Here is a 20,864-nt window from a genome sequence, read left to right as displayed (position 1 = left end):
GAATTGAACAGAGAGTCATGCGAGAGCATGGCTGGAGGCGTGCCTTTGGCACAAATCACCCCATGCGACCGTGTCGCCGACGCGTCCGCGTCATGTGGAAACTTTGGCCTCCCACGCGACCGCATCACCCATGCGGCCACGTGACATGAAAATCGACGTCAAAAGGGTGCATAGCCGAAAGTTATGCTGGAGTGGTGCTGGACTGGTGCTGAACGCACAGCCTTACCACGCGGACGCATGGCTCACGCGTCTGCGTCACATCCCTGTCATGACCACTCACGCGATCGCGTCGACCACGCAACCGTGTCACCCTGATATTTGGCAATAATGCATTTTGAACAGAGAGTTGTGCGAGCGCGAGGCTGCCCTCGTGCCAGTAGCACAAAATGCGTCACGCGTCCGCGTGACTGACGCGACCGCGTCGATTAATTTAAGCGCAAGTCGCGCGACCGCGTCTCCCATGCGTCCGCGTCGCTTGCGCCGCACAGCTTATCCAGATCAGCCAATTATCTTATCTTTTCTTCCCCAATCCTAATTTCTTCTATCTTTTCTTCTTTCTTCTTTCTTTCTTACTTTATTTCTTACTTTATTTCTTTCCCTTCTCATTCTTCTTATCTTTTATTTTATTTTATTTATTTGCATACTTTCATTCATTGCATTTTAATTTTGTATATTTTTATTTTCTTTTCTAAATTTATTATTTTACCATTGGTGTTCAAATGTTCTTATTCACCTGTTATATCTTTTCTGGTATTATCTTAGTGCTTATGACTTGTTTTATTCTGATTGGGTAACATTATTTAAATCAATGCTAATCTTTTATGATACTTGTACTTCTCTTGCATTGATATGAACTTATACTATCTTGCATTACCCACATTTTCCTCTCCTTTGTTGCAAATTTTGCACCACTAGTATGCCATGTGCTTATATTGTTTTCTCACGTACATGTTGAAGCTTCCATGTAAATGAGACCCTTATCATTTGGCATTAACCCAACCATACTTCATTTATTTTTTTATCTCTATTATTGGGTTACCTTTCTTCCCTTTTTCTTTCAGAATGGCCACCAGGAAGAGAACCAGAAGACGTTTACATGGGGAGACAGACAAGTCCATCTGCAAAATCTTCGGAGAAAAGCGCTAGTTGGAATAGCCCGTCCACCTGCACATCTTAGCATGCACCGAGGACGGTGCAATCTTTAAGTGTTGGGAGGTCGATACCGACTTCCATGGGTTAGTCACTTCATATTTTAGCACCAATGTTTAATTTTCTTTGTTAAATTAGTTATTGCATTTGCATATTTGTTTGATTTTATGCATCTAGTTACTACTTGGTTAAAGTAATAAAATTATTTTAAGACCCTATCTTTGAAAAATTTCACTAATTCAAATTGAAAAAAAAAATTTAGGTTAAAACTTGTTTGAAGTTGTATTTGGAACATGATTTTTGAGCCAAAGAACACACAACCTGTGAGATTTTGAGCTTATTTACATGGTTACATTATTTAACCATAAATTTCTATTCTTGTGTGTTTTCTTCACTATGATTGCAATCTTTGCTTTGTTCCATTCTATATGTCCAATATTTAGTGTATTTACATGTTTGCATACGATTGAGGCCATTATTTGATTTTAGCTCACTTATCCCAAATAAGCCTACCCTTTACATCACCATTGTTAGCCACCTTGAGCCTTTTAATCCCATTCATTCTATATTTTACCACATCACTAGCCTTAAGCAGAAAAACAAATTAAATACCCCAATTGAATCTTTGGTTAGCTTAAGATAGAGAGTGTGCATCAACTAAGTTTGGGGAAATTGTGGGAACATGGGTTAATAAGGGAATGTATCATGTTTCTAATTTATTTGAATATTGGAAATTTGGGAACCTACTCAAAAAAAAAAACCAAAATAGAAAAATAATGAAAAATCCATGTGCATTGATAAGTTATGTTTATTTCTCTACAAAAAAAAAGAGAGAAAAATCCAAAAATATTCAATAAATAAGTAAATAAATAAGGGGACAAAATTACCCCAATGCTAAGTTAATAAAAAGATCAATGCACATGTGATAGAAGTAAAGAAATATCAAAATTTTGGTACATGAGTATGGGAATCATATAAAAGTGGGAATTATGGGTAGCTAGGCATGAATTTAAAAGTATATAGAGTATATGTATATTAGGTGAGAGCTTAGGCTAATTAAAGATTCATATTATAGCTCACTTGGCCATACATATATCCTCACCCTTCATGTTTGTCTTGGAGAACTTATTTATTTTTAACCAAGTAGGAAGAATCATTTTGCATGTAGTTGCATTCATATAGATAGGTTGCATTTCATACATTTTACTACTCCTCTTCACCTTTATAGCTTCTCTTAAGCTTAGCATGAGGACATGCTAATGTTTAAGTGTGGGGAGGTTGATAAACTACTATTTCATGGTTTATCTTGTGCTCAATTGAGTGGTTTTTATCAACTCTTTACCCATTTATTCATACTAATCGCATGCTTTTTGTCTTCCTTCCTGATTTTGTGCTATGATTGAAAACATGCTTCTTTGGCCTTTATATTGCTAATATTAATCCTCTCTTATCACCATTAGATGCCTTGATATGTGTGTTAAGTGATTTTAGAGATTACAGGGCAGGAATGGCTCAGAGGATAGAAAGGAAGCATGCAAAAGTGGAAGGAATACAAGAAGTTGGAGAAACTGCTAAGCTGTCCAGCCTGACCTCTTCGCACTCAAACAGCTATAACTTTAGCTACAGAGGTCCAAACGACGCGATTCCAGTTGGTTGGAAAGCTAACGTTCGGGGCTTCGATTTGACATATAATTTGCCATAGCTTCCTCGAAGTTAGGTGACGCAAACGCGTGAATGACGCGCCCGCGTCGCATCTGCGAACTTCAATCCGCACGGACGCGTGGACGACGCCTCCGCGTCACTTGCCCGTGACCTGAACGTAACAGAAATCGCAGGGAGCGATTTCTGGGCTGCTTTTGACCCAGTTTTCAGCCCAGAACATATATAAAGTGGGGGAATGCATCCATTCATAATCATGCTCTTATAATTCACTTCTCATAATTTAGATGTAGTTTTTAGAGAGAGAGGTTCTCTCCTCTCTATTAGGATTTAGGATTAGGATTCCTCTTAAAGGATTTAGGATTATCTCTTCTCAATTTCTAGGTTTAATGTTCTTTTTATTTATTTTCTCAAGTTTGTTTATGACTCTTTATGTTTAGATTGATTTTCTATTTAATATATTTTGAGGTATTTCAGACTTATGATTGCTCTCTTTAATTTATGTTACTGTTACGTCCCATCTTTTTATTCTAGTAGATTTATTATTCTCCTTTTGGTTTGGTTAAGAAATCAGTAACTCTGGAGTTATCAAACTCAACATGATTGATAATCGTTATCTTTGCTAATTGAATTGAACTTCAATAATCCCAATATTTCCTTAGGGATTAACTAGGATTTGAGGATCTAACTAATTAGTCACTTGACCTTCCCTTGCTCTAGCAAAGGTTAACTAAGTGGAATTAAGATTCAATTTTCATCATCATTGATAAGGATAACTAGGATAGGACTTCCAATTTCTCATACCTTGCCAAAAGTGTGTTTTACGGTCATTTATTTACTTTACATTCTTTTATTTATTTTAATTGCTATTTAAATTACTTGCTCCCTACCTTCAAGACCCCAATTTACAATCTTCATAACAAATAATAAGAACATACTTCCCTGCAGTTCCTTGAGAAGACAACCCGAAGTTTAAATACTTCGGTTATCAATTTTTAAGGGGTTTGTTACTTGTGACAACCAAAACGTTTGTAAGAAAGGTTGATTGCTTGGTTTAGTAACTATACTTGCAACGAGATTTTACTATAACTTCTAAACCATTAATCTTCAGTTCTTCAACCATCCTTCTGCCTGAAGGTCTGAACCTCCACCCTAAACTTAGTCAGCTTCTTTGGTGGGAAAAATTTAGTAAGAAACTCAGTAACAACCTTGTCCCAAGTATCCAAACTCTCCTTGGGTTGAGAATTTAACCATAGCTTTGCTCCATCCCTCAGAGCAAACGGGAAGAGCATGAGTTTGTACACCTCTGGATTCACTCCATTTGTCTTCACAGTATCACAAATCTACAGAAAGTTAGAAATAAATTATTTTGGGTCTTCTTGGGGAAGACCATGATACTGGCAGTTTTGTTGCACCAGGATGACCAATTGTGGCTTCAACTCAAAGTTGTTCGCAGCTATAGGAGGCACCACAATGCTTTTTCCATAAAGATCTGCAGTAGGAGCAGAGTAAGAACCAAGCACTCTCCTTTGTTGCTCATTCCCATTCGAATTTGCCACATTGGCATTAACAGCAATGTTAGGATCCATAGTGGATTCTGCAGCCTTGTAAAGTCTTGCCTATTGAAAATGTCGCCTGAAAGTCCTTTCAGGTTCAGGATCAAAGTCTAAGAGAGGTTCCTTGTCTTTGTTCCTACGCATAAACAGACATAAAACAAGAAAAGATGGGAATCTCTACGTCAGAGTGTAGAGAATTCCCAGTGAGGTAACATGTGTAAAAGAAATAAAATAAAAGATACTAAAAAAAATTAACTCTAAAATTCGAAAATTACTTATTAAAATAGAACAAAAATATTTCGAAATTATTAGGCAAATTAAATAAGAAAAATTAAAATAAGACTAAATAGAAAATACCTAACTTAATTTCAGAAATTAAGAAAAATATTAGTGCTATCTATTTATTTATTATTTTTTTTTCAAAAATACTAAATCAAAATTTAAATAAAATTAAAACTAAAACACCTAATCTAAGCAATCAAATAACTAATAGTTGTTAATCACTATCAATCCCCGGCAACGGCGCAAAAAACTTGGTGCGAAATTTATAACCACAAACTAACCGGCAAGTGCACCGGGTCGTACCAAGTAATACCTCAGGTGAGTGAGGGTCGATCCACGAGGATTGAGGGACTAAGCAACAATGGTTGATTAATTTACTTAGTTAGACAAGCAGAAAATAGTGTTTGAGATTTCAAAAGCATTAAACAGTAAACTCAGAATATCTGAAGACAGGCAAGTAAATAAGTTGGGAATAAAGTATGGAGAAACAGTTAAAGCTTCAGAGTTATCTATTTTCCGGATTGACTTTTCTTACTAACTATTTTAATCATGCAAGATTTAATTCATGGCAAACTATATGTGACTAGACCCTAATTCCTTAGACCTTTCTAGTCTTCTCTAACTTTCGTGAACCGTGAATTTCTTAGTCAATTAATTCCAATTAGGGGATGAAGTTTAATACTAGTTATTATGCCACAAAAATCCTAATTATCCAAATATAAGAGGATTATATGTCACGTATCCTGTTAAGTCTAGATAATTAGAATTTAGGAGAAATTGTTTTCAAGCTAATGTTCAAGTAAAGAGTTTTTCCAAGTTATACAAGAACTCAATTAGAAAGAGAGTCATACTTCCGTTCCACCCAAATTCATAAGATAAAGAACGAAAACAATTCTTGAAATATAAATCAGTACATGAATTAAAATAGAAAAATAATAGTATCAATCATACAATAGACAGAGCTCCTAACCTTAACAGTGGGGTTTAGTTGCTCATGGTTCAGAGAGAAAATAAGGATTGTAAATTGGGCTGAGGTGGAATGAAAAGTGGAATAATGTTGGAATCTTTTTTAAAAGAGAAGTTTCTTTTCTCTTTTATATATAATCCTAATTAATTTAAAATCTATTTCTAAAACTAAAATAATATCTTTTCCTATTTTAAAATAAAAATAAAGTTTAAATCAGAATTAAATGCAGCAATCAGCATTTTCTTGCGTTTTCTGCACGTGGCGCATGTCACGCTTACGCGTCAGTCACGCGTACGCGTCGATGGTCTTCTTCGCGTGTCACGCGTACGCGTCAAGTACGCGCACGCGTCGCTATGCAACTTTGCTTTTCACGGGTATGCGTCAGGTACGCGCACGCGTCGCCATGGAAAGCTCCAAATCACGCGCACGCGTCAGGTACGCGCACGCGTCGCCCTCGCTGGTCATCTCCTTTAATTCTTGTGCTCCTTCCATTTGTGCAAGCTTCCTCTCCATCCTCTAAGTCATTCCTACCCTATATAGCCTTCTTCTCTTTTTTTGCAGAAACTCCATCAAATCCAACCAAATGCTACCTAAAATAAACAGAATTGCACAAGACTCAAAGTAGCATCCATAGTGGCTAAAGATAATTAATTCTTGATTAAACTCAACAAATTAAATTCAAATTCACTAGGAAAAGATAGGAAAGATGCTCACGTATCACCTAACAGCATGGCAACTATAATAAATTGCATATCATTTTGAAGCCCCAGATGTTAGCTTTCCAACGCAACTAGAACTGCTTCATTTGGACCTCTGTAGCTCAAGTTATGATCGATTTAGTACGAAGATGTCAGGCTTGACAGCTTATCAATTCCTTCAATTTCTTGTATTCCTTCAACTTTTGCATGCTTCCTTTCCATCTTCTAAGTCATTCTTGCCCTATAAACCCTGAAATCACTTAAACACATATCAAGGCATCGAATGGTAATAAGAGAGGATTAATAATTAACAATTTTAAGGCCAAAGAAGCATGTTTTCAATCAAAGCACAGAATTAGGAAGAAAAATGTAAAACGTGCAATTTATATGCATAAGTGTGAGAATAATGGATAAAATCCACTCAATTTATCATAAAATGTACCACAAAATAGTGGTGCATCAAATCTCCCACACTTAAACATTAGCATGTCCTCATGCTAAGCTCAAGAGAAGCTATAAAAGAGTGAAGAGGAATGGTAAAACTTATGAAATGAAACCTATCTATATGAATGCAACTAAATGCAAAAATACTTCTACCTACTTGGTTAAAAGTAAATAAATTCTCCAAGACAAACATAAATCAGATTCCACTAATTCAAATCACACAATAAGAGACAAGTAAACTTGTAAGAAGATAGCTCATGAAAGCCGGGAACACATAATCAAGCATTGAATCCTCATTGGAAGTGTATATGCACTCTAATCGCTCAAGTGTCTAGGGTTAATTCACTCTAATCTCCTCTAGTCATGCTTTCTAAAACTTTGTACTTCATCTAACCAATCAACAAATATTTAATGTACAAATACTAACATCATGAGGGCTTTTTAAGGTTGTAATGGGGCTAAGGTAAGGGTGAGGATATATGTATGGCCAAGTGAGCTATAATATGAATCTTTGACTAACCTAAATTCTCACCTAACACACACACACACTCTATATAATTCTAAAATCATGCCTAGCTACCCCAAAATCTCACTTTTGTATATTTCACATACTCATGCATCAATTTTTATTTTTTTATTTTTTATTTTTTAATTCCACCACATATGCATTGATCTTTTATTGAATTTAGCATTGTGGTGATTTTATCCCCGGCAACGGCGCCAAAAATTGATGGGAGAAAAATCGTCGGTAAAGAATATCACAAAAATAAAATCACGTTGCAAGTATAGATCTAAACTGACAATTAAACCTCAATCAAATTTAATTTGTTTGTCACTTAAGCAAACCCAATAAAATCAACCAAAGTATTAAACCTCGGGCCGTCTCTCAAGGAATTGCATGGAAGTTTGTTACTATTGGTTATGGGATTGTATCTTTTTGGGTTTTGAGTTTAAGAAACAAGTAATGTAAATAACAAGGAAATAAAACAACTACTAGGAAAAGTCCTAGCAAGGATTGATAATTAGAATTCCTATCCCCATTATCATTGTCAATTATGATGGTAATTACCTTTTGCTTTCACTTAGTTAACCTCTAACAATGAAGGAAATTCAAGTGAGTAAAGTTAACTTAAGTTAACTTAGTTAACCTTTTTTTTTCACTTAGTTAACCTCTAACAATGAAGGAAAGTCAAGTGAGTAAAGTTAACTTAAGTTGACAAGTCCTAGTCAAAGACTAGTGTTAGTGAATCTCAAGCCAACTAGCAAATCTGAATCACCAATCAATAAAAGACCTTTGATAATTCAAGAGTCTCTAATTACTCAATCCAAGCTAAGAATATAAAAAGTTAATTTAGAATCCAACCAAGCATTTTATCAAACACTTGGTGGGTGCAAAATAAAAGCAAAGAAAAGCAATAAGAGAATGTAAATACTAAAACCAACAATTGCAAAACCAATGATGACAAATAATGGAAGAAGCAATAAATGTGAAATACCTCAAATTGCATTAAATAGAAAATCAAATCTAACATGAGAATTCACAAAATAAATTGGCAACATAAAGTAATCAACAAGGGAAATAAATAAACTAGAATGCTAAGATAAATAAAAGTAGAAAAGAAACTAAATTGAAATAAGATAGAATTCAGAAATTGAAAAGGAATAAAACTAAGAACCCTAAAACCTAGAGAGAGGAGCCTCTCTCTCTAGAAAACTACATCTAAAACCTAAAATTATGTGAATGAAAAGTTGTATGAATGAGTCTCCCACTCTACAACATCTAATCTGTGTATTCGGGCTTGGAACTGGGCCAAAAATAGCCTAGAAATTGCCCCAGCATTTCTGATACGTGCAGCACGTGGCTCTGTAATGCGTACGCATCGCCCACGCGTACGCGTCGATGAACTTTCTCAAGGTCACGCGTACGCGTGATCCACGCGTGTGCGTCGCCTAACTGCATAGCAACTATGGCAAATTGCATATTATTTTGAAGCCCTGAATGTTAGCTTTCTAAGGCAACTAGAACCGCCTCATTCAAACCTCTGTAGCTCAAGTTATGGTTGATTTAGTACGAAGAGGTCAGGGTTGACAGCTTAACAATTCCATCAATTTATTTTATTCCTTTCACTTTTGCATACTTCCTTTCCATCCTCTAAGTCATTCCTGTCCTATAAACCCTGAAATCACTTAACACACATACCAAGGCATCAAATGGTAATAAGAGAGGATTAATAATTAGCAATTTTAAGGCCAAAGAAGCATGTTTTCAATCAAAGCACAAAATTAGGAAGGAAAATGTAAAGCATGCAATCTATATGCATAAGTGTGAGAATAATGGATAAAATCCACTCAATTTAGCATAAAATGTACCACGAAATAGTGGTGCATCAAATCTCCCCACACTTAAATTTTATCATATCCTCATTGCTAAGCTCAAGAGAAGCTATATAGGAGTGAAGAGGAATGGTACAATTTATCAAATGAAACCTATCTATATGAATGCAACTAAATGCAAAAATACTTCTACCTACTTGGTTAAAAGTAAATAAATTCTCCAAGACAAACATAAATCAGATTCCACTAATTCAAATCACACAATAAGAGACAAGTAAACTTGTAAGAAGATAGCTCATGAAAGCCGGGAACATAGAATCAAGCATTGAACCCTCACTGGAAGTGTATACACTCTAATCACTCATGTGTTTAAGGTTCGATTCTCTCAATTCTCTGCTAACCTTGCTTTCTAAAGCTTGCTCTTCTTCTACCAATCAACAAAAATTTAATGTACAAAATACACATATCAAGAGGTCTTTTAAGGGTTGTAATGGGGTTAGGGTCAAGGTAGGATTATATTTAGTCAAGTGGACTAAAATCTGAATCCTTAATTAACCCAAACTTTTCACCTAACTTAGGACAATCCATGTAATCAAAATACAAAATTTAACTATCTATTAACCATGTTTTCCACATATTCATGCATCCTAATTTCGAGTACAGTACATATGCATTGCTTTCACCATTTACTTTGGGGCATTTTGCCCCCTTTTATTATTTGCTCTTTTTCTTTTCTTTTTCTCTTTTTTTTTTCTTTTTTTTTTCTTTTTCTTTTTTTCTTTTCTTTTGTTTTCCTCAATACATATGATTAAGGTATTGAGTGCAAGAATATATGCTCAACATTTTTTCACATTTTCACAAAAAAGTCTAACATACTCAATTCTCAATCCAAACGTTTCCAAACCCACTTTTCTCACACTTAATTCATGAGCACTCTCACTAGTATAAGCTAACCAAGGATTCAAATTAAGGACATTATTATTTTCCTCTTAGAGTTAGTGATGAGCTAAAGTAAAGAACAAAGGGGTAAAATAGGCTCAACATTGGTTTGCAAAGGATAATGAAAGGGTAAGGCCATATGGGTTTGTAAGCTCAGTGAAACAAAGGCCTCAATCATATAAGTGCATGCATACATCAGACAATAGAAATATAGAATTAAGCAAGACAAAGATCACAATTTTAGAGAGAATAACATACACCAAAAATAAAGTATTAGTTGATAAAATGCAACCAATCAAATGAGCTCAAAAATCTCATAGGTTTTGTGTGTTCGACCTCTAAAACCATGTTCCAAAATAAAATTCTTCAAACAAGTTTAACAAAAATTTTAATTCAAATTAGTGAAATGCTATAAAATAGTTTTTTGGAGAAGAATTCATGGCTTCAACTAAGCAGTGGTAGAATATGCACAAAATCAACTAAACATACAATCAAATATGCAAATGCAACAACTAATTTAACAGAGAAAATTAAACATTGGTGTTGAGAAGGAAATAACTAACCCACGGAAGTCGGATCGACCTTCCCACACTTAAAGATTGCACCGTCCTCGGTGCATGCTGAGATATACAAGTGGGCGGGTGGCTACGACTGATGCTTTTCTCCAAAGATTGTGCAGATGGACTTGTCTATCGTCCCATTGAGAAGCTTTTTCTTTCCCTTCTCGGTGGCCATCCTGAAAGAAGAGGAAAAAGAAGAAAAGTAACCCAAAAATAAAGATAAGAAAACAAATAAAGTATGGGTGGGTTAATGCCAAATAATGAGAGTCTTAATTACATGGTAGCTACAACATACAAGTGAGAAAATAGTAGAAGCAAATGGCATATCAATAGTGCAAAAATTGCAACAATGGGGAAGAGATAGTAGGTAATGAAAGGCAATATAGATTTATGTCAATGCAAAAGGAACACAGGTATCATAAAAGATTGGCATTGACAGATAAATAAGATCACCCAATAGTGTAAAATAAGTCACTAAGCACCAAAATAATACCAGAAAAGATACAACAATTGAATAAGAACATTTAACACCAACGGAGAAAATAATAAACATAGAAAAGAAAACAAAAACATGAACAAAATTAAGATGCAATGAAGGAAAGTATGCAAATGCAATATGTAAAAGAGAATGACAGAGAATAAGGATGAGAAATTAAAGAAATGAAGAAGAAGAAAGTAAGAAAGGAGGGAGTGATGCACGGAAAACTTGTCTCTCAACAAATCTCCCTTCGGCAAGTGTACCGAATTTGTCGTCAAGTAAAAACTCACAATAGAGTGAGGTCGAATCCCACAGGGATTGATTGATCAAGCAACTTTAATTACAAGAATGTTCTAGTTGAGCGAATCCAGAATTTGGGTTGAGAGTTGCAGAAAATAGAATGGCGGGAATGTAAATAACAGAAAAGTAAATGCTAAAATTAAAGGACTTGAAGTAAATGACTAAAAATAAATTGCAGAATTGTAAATGGGAATGGGGGATTTGCTCATAAAAGTAAATGGCAGAAATTAAAGAGAATGGGTAAGATCAGAGATGGGGAGTTCATTGGGCTTAGGAGATGTTGCAATTCTCCGGATCAAGTTCATTTTCATCTCTTCCTCAATAAAGCTACTCCTATATATACTACTCTTCTTAGCTTCTAGTGTGATTCTTCAAGTCTTGGGCCTTTGGATCTTGAGTTTGAAGCAGTTCCTTTCTTTATTTGGGCTTGGCTTTACTTGCAGAGAGAAAGTACGAAGTGGGCGGAGACATTAATTCAGGACGTTAGGGGTGTTAATATTTAGTGAGAATATAAGTTCGAGAACGTTAGTGACACTTAACATTGTCACTAACGTTCCAATGCACCCCTTTTCCTCACGTTAAAACCCACGTTAACTAGGTTAACGTGGCTTTTAACGTTGCCTTGTTAACCTTCGAGAACATTAGTGACACTCAACATTGTCACTAACGTTCCAGTGTGCCCCTTCTTGCTTCACGTTAAAGCCCACGTTAACTAGGTTAACGTTGCTTCTAACGTGGCCTTTGCCATCCTTCGAGAACGTTAGTGACATTCAACATTGTCACTAACGTTCCAATGTGCCCCTAGGTCTCACGTTAGAGTCCACGTTAACTAGGTCAACGTGGCTTCTAACATGGCCATCTTTAGCCATCCCAACGTTAGTGACAATGTTGAGTGTCACTAACGTTGGCTCATCCTTCATTCCTCATCGTTAGCTTCCACGTTAACTTAACTTGGAAGTTAACGTGACTATTGGTGGTTGTGTGGTTGCTTCAACGTTAGTGACAATGTTGAGTGTCACTAACGTTGTCGACAACTCTTCATCCCTTACGTTAGTTCCCACGTTAACCAAGTTAACGTGGGAGTTAACGTGGTACTTTGCACCATAGGCCAACGTTAGTGACAATGTTAAGTGTCACTAACGTTGGCTCAACTTCTCTTCTCCACGTTAGAGTTCACGTTAAGTTAGTTAACGTGACTCTCTAACATGGGCATTGATGGCGTTTTGAGAGTGTTAGTGGCAATCACTTTTCTCATTAACCTTGCAAGGTACCTCCCCTTTTCTTGCTTCCTTTTGGTCCTGAAATCAAGTAATAAAGTGCATCAAAGCTCTAGTCCAAGTCATGAGTAATGCAACACAATATTTGTCACTAAACTTATGCAAAATCCTCATGAAATTATGTAAAATGCACAATGTATGCTTGAATCAAGGCATAAGTGAATATCTACCCAAAACTAGCTTATTTCCTAAAGAAATGCATGAAACTAACCTAAAAACAGTAAAGAAAAGGTCAGTGAAACTGGCCAAGATGCCCTGGCATCACAACACCAAACTTAAAGCTTGCTTGTCTCTAAGCAAGTACTGGAACAAGAGAATGATGAATGGAATATCCAGAGGAATGAGTCATTCTTGTGGAAGTCATGTTACTGATTTTATGGTGGTTTCATGCATAGCAACTTAGGTTCATTCCATTACTGGCTTTCAGACCTTTATCATGTCCTAAAACACCCACTTCGTTTATATCCCATGAGACTTTTATTCATTGATCCTTTTATTGTTATTTCAAGGGTTGTTTGTGTTATTTAGGCTAAATGCACTGTAAGGGGGCAACTCTTTAAGATAAGCTTTCAGCCAACACTCCCGAACCAGTTGGTTCAAGGTGCTAGGTGTTGAGACACCCCTAAGGACTTACTCCCTCAAGCCTATCCCCCATACATACACACCACAGGCATATAGTTTGTTTATTTTCTTTTCTTGAGACCTTGGTGTCCAGCACCTCTTTGGGTTACTAAATGCTCTGTAGTGAAGGTTACTCTTGATAGTGGACTTTCAGCTGATAATCCCGAGTTAGTTAACCCAAGTTACCAGGTGATAAGGCACCCCTAAGAGCTTATTCATCCAAGTAGATCCCTCACACAGGAGCACCACAGACACTTGCCTCATGATTAAAACCATTGATGCCTAGCCTTATTGCTTACTCTTTTTCTTTTGTTTTTCACTTCCATTGTTCTTTCCCTTTTCTCTTCTTAGGATCTTGTTATTAACTTAGTCTCATGAGTGTATCTAAAGCAAAGTATTCAAGCCAGACAATTGTCATCCCAGCCTTGTGGTTGAACCAACTTAGCTAACTTATGACTACCCCAAAGATTCATGAATGCACTTCCACAATATGAACTCTACTCTGGTCTTTTAAAAACATAATCATTCTCTTCTTCAATTTGATTTAAAATGGACAAGCTTACAAGTAAATAAGGGAAATATGCATTGACATTTAAACCAGAAATCATGGACCTATTCAGAAAGAAAACTTAAAAGACAGAATTTTAAAAAGTTTAAACATAACATGGAAGCAGGTTCTATTTCATACAAGATCTTCCTTATTTAAAGCATAGAAAACGATGGACTAAAAAGAACTCCACCACCTTTCATTCATGTGGATGTCCATGCTCCCATCCTTGTTTTTCCTCATTGTGTCTCTCTTGAGTGCTTGTACTTCCACTTCCCTTGCCTTTTCCAAGCAGCTTCCTCCAGAAACTACTATCTTCCATCTTCTTCTTGAGTGTCTCCTTTTGCTGTTTCACTTTCCTCTCTTCTTGTTCTACAAATTCTTTTTGGACCTCATCATATGTAGGGATGGCATAGTGTAGCTGATGCATATTACTGATCATGGAGTTCAACTCAGCTTGAGTGTTTACATAGAACTTGATGACAAGTCATCTTAGCCTAGTTTCACTAGCCTTTTTCTTATATTTTCAATTGAATTATGCACTTTCTTGAGCCATAAGCAAGCCAATTGGGTAGATTTTCATGCTTCCTTTGATTTAATCAACCATGTATGAATTCATGCTATTTCATGAGGTTTTATGCTATAATTGTCACATATTATGAAAGAATGAATATCTCATGATTTTGAGCATGATAGGATTTAAGTTTTTAGGGGAGCTTTCCTTTTCGGTTTTGATTAAGTGCACTTAGTAGAGAGCTCATTTTACATTTTATTGGCATTGTTATTTTAATTCAAGAGAATTTGGGAGGAGAATTGATCTCTCTTCTTCCTTGTTCTTGCCCAGCACTCTTTACTTTCCTTGTCTTGGATCTTGGGTTGGAGAATTGAAGGAAATCTGTTTCAATCTCATCCTAAGATCTCTCTGTTTCATTTTACTGCATAATTGAATTTCCATTTGGTTAATTGCTTCTGTCTTCTACTTTCTCTGCAATTTACAATTCTTCGTTCTTCGTTAAATCAACCACTAAACTAAAATTGCTCAATCCTTCAATCCCTGTGGGATCGACCTCACTCCCGTGAGTTATTATTACTTGATGCGACCCGGTGCACTTGCCAGTTAGTTTTGGGTGTTTTGGAGAAAATTGTTTTTCCACAAAAATATCCCATCAGAACTCCTCCCTATGTAGTTGCCTTCCTTCATTGAGTACACTGAACTCATTGAAAGTTTTCATTTGGGCTATCTGCCGCTGGTTGAGTTCTTGCAAGTGCTTCTCTTGAATCTCTTGCCTCTCATTCACTTGGTTGATGGCTTGAGTGAGCTGGGAGTATTGTTCCTGCTGCTGCTCCATTTGTTGTTTTTGCCATGCTTCCTATTGGCTCAGCCGGTTCAGTATTTGCTCTTGTCCCTCCATATGTCTCTGTCCCAAATCTTCAATGGCTCTTAGAAGGTGAGTCATATTCAAGTTGGCTGGGTCATGATGCTCTTCTTGATGATATTCCTCTTGATGAGCTTCTTCTTGGACCCTTTGCCTTCCTATATCTGGCCTTCTTAGTTGCTGAGCCGGTGTGGTATAGACCATTCGCTCGAGTGTGACTGGCCTCCCTGGGTTCACCCAGTCTGGGCTGCTGTCCTCAAATATTACCTTAGCCTTGTTGCACAAGTGGAGAATGGTGCTGGGGTACCAAAGTCTGGCACCTGAGTCAGCTTTCTCAGCTGACTCTTGAATCCCTTCGGCAATGAGCTCATGCACTTTGATTTCCCCACCTTGTACTAAGTATTGTACAATAGTGGCTCGATTGATGTTAACCTCTGAATTATTGGCAGCTGGTAGGATGGACCTCCTTACAAGCTCAAACTACCCTTTGGCTTCAGGGTGAAGGTCTCCCCTTTTTATGAATTTTGGTCTCCTATCTGAGTACCTCTCCCAGTCAGCGGCTATGACACAGATGTCTGATGCTATCTCTGAGAGCTCATCCTTATCGGGGCTTCTACTTATCCTTGCCTGATAACTCTCTTCATCAAAATGAGGTGATTTCAAGTGAAGAGCTCTTGTTATGGCACTTGGGCTGAAGTCCACCTCCCTTCCTCTCACATAGCTTTTGAAGGTTGGGGCTTTGGTCTTATCCTCTCTAACTGCATTTGCATAGAATTCTTTGATGAGGTTTCCATTGATCTTCCCCTCTGGACTGGTGAGCAATTACCACCCCCTCTGTTTGATTTTTCTCCAAATCTGTGGTGATTCATTGGCATTGATTTGGAAGATTAACTCTGGCAATATCTTTCTGGTCCTTATCCGCTCAAATTCATGCTCATGAAAGGCAGTCTTGAATCTCTTGTCATCAAAAGGATCACTCACCATAGGTTCCTTCCTCTTTTGCCTCTTTGAGCTTGATGATTCCATGACTTGAGTTGTTGTTTGAGGGGGTTTGAGGCTTCGGATAGATGAAGAGTGGGTTGGTTAAAGCAATGTGTGATGAAGGATTTAGTGTGCCAATAGAAGTGTGGAGAGTGGGGATTTGAATGTGAGGAGTGAGCATGCACTAAGGTTCACTTATATAAGAAAGTCATGAGTGAATGAAGGGTGTGGATTGCATGAATGTTTACTAGATGGACGGATGGGGTTGTTTATGAAGGAAAGACAAGGATCATCACTTAATGAGAGTGATTGGTTCGGTCTTCAAGGGTCTTCTTTCTCCAATGTTGCATGGCAGCGTTTCCCCATGCGTTCCCTCTTGAGACGTGTGTAGTGCTCTTCATTAAGTGGCGAAATCTCCCCCATTTAATTGTCCAATCAATCCCTTTTCATGCTTCTTTTCCTTTCCTATAAAGATTTGAAATAAGGAAATTAATATCATAAAAAAAATTAAACTCTACGGCTAGAATAAAATGAAAGAAAGGATTTGATTGTTTATTTATGAATTCCAACTAACTAAATAACTATTGGTGGGTCCTTATATGCATTTTGGTGGCACCATGAGGTGACACCAAACTTAGTTTGGAGCAATGTGATAAAAGTTTTGTGTTTAAAGCTCCCAAGACTAGCATGCGTCTTGATTTGCTTTGAACACCAAACTTGTTCCTCACTATATTCTGCATAAGAAGAATTTCACCAATTGTTTGTTAAGTTTGGGTTGAAGCTCATAAAGATTGACTTATTCATTATCATCTGAAAGCATATAAAACATGGGTTGCCTCCCATGAAGCGCTTCTTTAGCGTCACAGCCTCCTTTGAGTGAGCTTTTCCTGGAAAGAAGTTCCTTCATATACTTGATGAATGCAAGCATTTGTTGAATTGCCTTAATGAATGGTATGTTTACATGCAGAGATGCAAACAAGTCTAGGAACCTTGAGTATATTCTCTTTCCCACAGCATCATTGAGCAGTTGAGGGAATGGTGCATAGAGCTTCAGCAGCTCTTGTTGTGAGATTTCTGGTTCTTTGTGATCTCTATCCTCCTCCTTTGTTGAGTTGTCTTCAGGTTGTTTGCACATTTTGCCTTGCTTGTCTTCAATCTCTTGATCACTTGTAGTGACCATTTTGCAATCTTCCCATCTTACTTTCTTTGCTTCTCCCTTGGGGTTTTTCTCCGTGTCACTTGGGAAGCTATCAGTAGGTTTGGGAATCTTCTCAGCTAAATATCCCACCTGGAATTCCAGCTTCCTAATGGTCTCTCCCTGGTTCTTAATATTGGCTTGCACCTCCTCTTTGAATACCTTATTTTCTTGAATATCTTGGCATATTCCTTCAAGTAAGGCTTCAATCTTAGAGAGCTTGTCATCAATTGATGAGTGATTCAGAGCAGATGTGCTGTTTTGGTTTTGATAAGTGTGTGAAGAAGTGTTGTTGTGGGGTGTTGAGATGTCCTCTGGGTGAATTGCTGGTGAGCTGCATTGTTGTTGGAGTTGTAACGTCTCTGGTCTTGGTTTTGATCTTGCTCACTTCCCCACCCAAAGTTTGGGTGGTTTCTCCATCCAGGGTTATAAGTCTTGGAGTATGGATCATAGTTTTTCCTTGGTGAATTCCCAATGTAGTTGGCTTGCTCCTGACTCCCCTCTGCTTCTTCATTCACTCCTTCTTGGATTGTTGATGAAGATGAGATTGCTGCTACTTGGTTCCTCTCTATCTTCTTGGTGAGGTCAGCCAGCTGCTAGGTAATGATCTTATTTTGGGCCAACAGAGCATCTACATTGTTTAGCTCCATCACTCCTCTTGTGTTCCCTCTTTCGGAAGCATAGAAGTAGTCGTTTTCTGCTACTGTTTCAATAACATCTATGGCTTCCTCAATGGTCTTCTTCTTGTTCAAGGATCCTCCAGATGAATGGTCCACGGCCTTCTTTGACTCATAAGAGAGACATTCATAGAAAATGTGCAGCTGGACCCATTCATTGAACATGTCAGGTGGACACCTCCTTGTCAAGTCCTTGAACCTCTCCCATGCTTCATACAGAGTCTCACCATCTTGTTGCCTGAAAGTTTGAACCTCAGCTCTCAGCCTATTGATTCATTGAAGAGGGTAGAATCTTGCTAAGAATTTGTTCACCACATCCTCCCAAGTTGTCAAGCTCTCCCTTGGGAAGGATTCCAGCCACTTGGCTGCCTTGTCCCTGAGTGAGAAGGGAAATAAGAGCAGTCTATAGGCGTCAGGATGAACACCATTAGATTTCACTGTGTCACATATTCTCAGGAAGGTGGTCAAATGTTGATTGGGATCTTCTTGAATACCTCCTCCAAACGAACAGTTGTTCTGAACAAAGGTGATGAGCTGTGGTTTAAGTTCAAAGTTGTTGGCATGGATTGTTGGCTTTTGGATGCTACTTCCACAATTGCCTGGGTTTGGATTGATGTAAGAGCCCAAAACTCTTCTATCATCCCCAACATGATTTGCTCCACCTCCTCTGCCATGGTTGTGAGTCTCTTCTTCATGATGATTTTCCATGTTTTCTTCCATGTTTGGTTCAAAGTATTCCTCAAAGTGTTCCTCCTCTTCTTCAGCACCAACTACTCGTTTTTCTTTTGCCTCCCTCCTTAGTCTAAGGAAGGTTCTCTCAGGTTCAGAATCAAAGGAAGTTGAAGCCCCGCTTCTTCTCCCTGTCATACAACCAACAAGTACAAGCAAAGAAAATAGGTGCAGACAGTATTTGTGTCAGAATTACTGTTAGTTGTGGGTGATGCAATATATCAAACAGTTAGTGGGTTAGCAAACAGAATTGAAAATAACAAAGAAAAACAAAAGAGCAGAGGGGGAAGGGAAGAAGTTTAACTGAAACAAAAAGTAAATTACTCAAACAGAAAAATGAAATTCACAAAATAAAAATGCTCAATCTAGTGATCTTCCAATTTAATCATTGTTGATGCACAATCAATCCCCGGCAACGGCGCCATAAACTTGATGCACGAAAAACTTGTCTCTCAATAAATCTCCCTTCGGCAAGTGTACCGAATTTGTCGTCAAGTAAAAACTCACAATAGAGTGAGGTCGAATCCCACAGGGATTGATTGATCAAGCAACTTTAATTAGAAGAATGTTCTAGTTGAGCGAATCCAGAATTTAGGTTGAGAGTTGCAGAAAATAGAATGGCGGGAATGTAAATAACAAAAAAGTAAATGCTAAAATTAAAGGACTGGAAGTAAATGACTGAAAATAAATTGCAGAATTGTAAATGGGAATGGGGGATTTGCTCATAAAAGTAAATGGCAGAAATTAAAGAGAATGGGTAAGATCAGAGATGGGGAGTTCATTAGGCTTAGGAGATGTTGCAATTCTCTGGATCAAGTTCATTTTAATCTCTTCCTCAATCAATGCACTCATTGATCTCCTTGGCAAATATCTATCCAAAACTAGCTTATTTCCTAAAGAAATGCATGAAACTAACCTAAAAACAGTAAAGAAAAGGTCAGTGAAACTAGCCAAGATGCCCTGGCATCAAGGAGAAAGAAGGAGAAAGGAGAGAAGAACGAAGAAGAAAATGAAAAACGGGACGCGACACACGCGCGTGCATCATGCGTGCGCGTGAAAACGGAAACAGCCAGGTGACGCATAAGCGTCGCCCACGCGTACGCGTGGGTGGCCATAAAGGAACACCGACGCGCGAGCATCGGTCACGCGTACGCTTGACTACTCGCGCGACTCCAGCACCATGGCCACATAACTCTCTGTTCAATTCACTCTTTATGCCGATTTTCATCCCCACGCGTACGCGTCGCTGATGCTTACGCGTGGGTTGAAATTTCTGTAGGGGACGCGTATGCGTGAGGCACGCGTACGCATGGGGTGGCTTGTGTGCCACGCACCCCCTCTCGCGCGTCTCCATCGATACTCTCTGTCCCTTTCATTAATATTGCGAACCTGCATGTGACGCATGCGTGTCATCGACGCTTACGCGTCGATCGCAAAATTTTTTTTAGACAACTAAACCATGATTTAAACGAAATAAACATAACTAAAAATGAAAAATACAACTTATTACTAATCTAAACAAAAGGGAAATTAGAAAGAATTTACCATAGTGGGGTGTCTCCCACCTAGCACTTTTAGTTAAAGTCCTTAATTTTGACATTTGGTGAGCTTCTCGTCATGGTGGCTTGTGCTTGAACTCATCTTGAAACTTCCACAACGCTTGGACTTCCAATAAGCGTCAACATTCCCAAGTGAATTCACCAAGCCTTGATGAAGTTCTTCACAAGCTTTGAGCTCCCAAAGTTGATCCTCTTGTATGCCCGGATCCCAAATCTTGTTTCTACACCCGTCTTCAAGTTGATCATCATGATTCCATCTGGGTGGTTTAGCCTTGGAATTCTCATGTAAGCACCCAAACACCTCCTAGACCCAATCAATTGAGAATTATACCAACCCTTACAATTAGGCCTTGAGCTTCCAACCATAACGAACCTAGGATGGTGTTGCCAACCACTAACCCTCTCCCCTTTACTCTTAAAACCACAGATAGCTCTAAGTTGTCCATCCATTTCAAGCAGACCATATTCAAGTGGGAGGTAGAGTTTAAGGATAAGAATTTTACCCACTTGAATGTTGTGTTGGATGGTAATGGCTT

Source organism: Arachis ipaensis, chromosome B10 (assembly GCF_000816755.2).
Source record: "Arachis ipaensis cultivar K30076 chromosome B10, Araip1.1, whole genome shotgun sequence".
In the NCBI taxonomy this organism is placed as follows: domain Eukaryota; kingdom Viridiplantae; phylum Streptophyta; class Magnoliopsida; order Fabales; family Fabaceae; genus Arachis; species Arachis ipaensis.
This window is presented reverse-complemented; position numbering follows the sequence as displayed.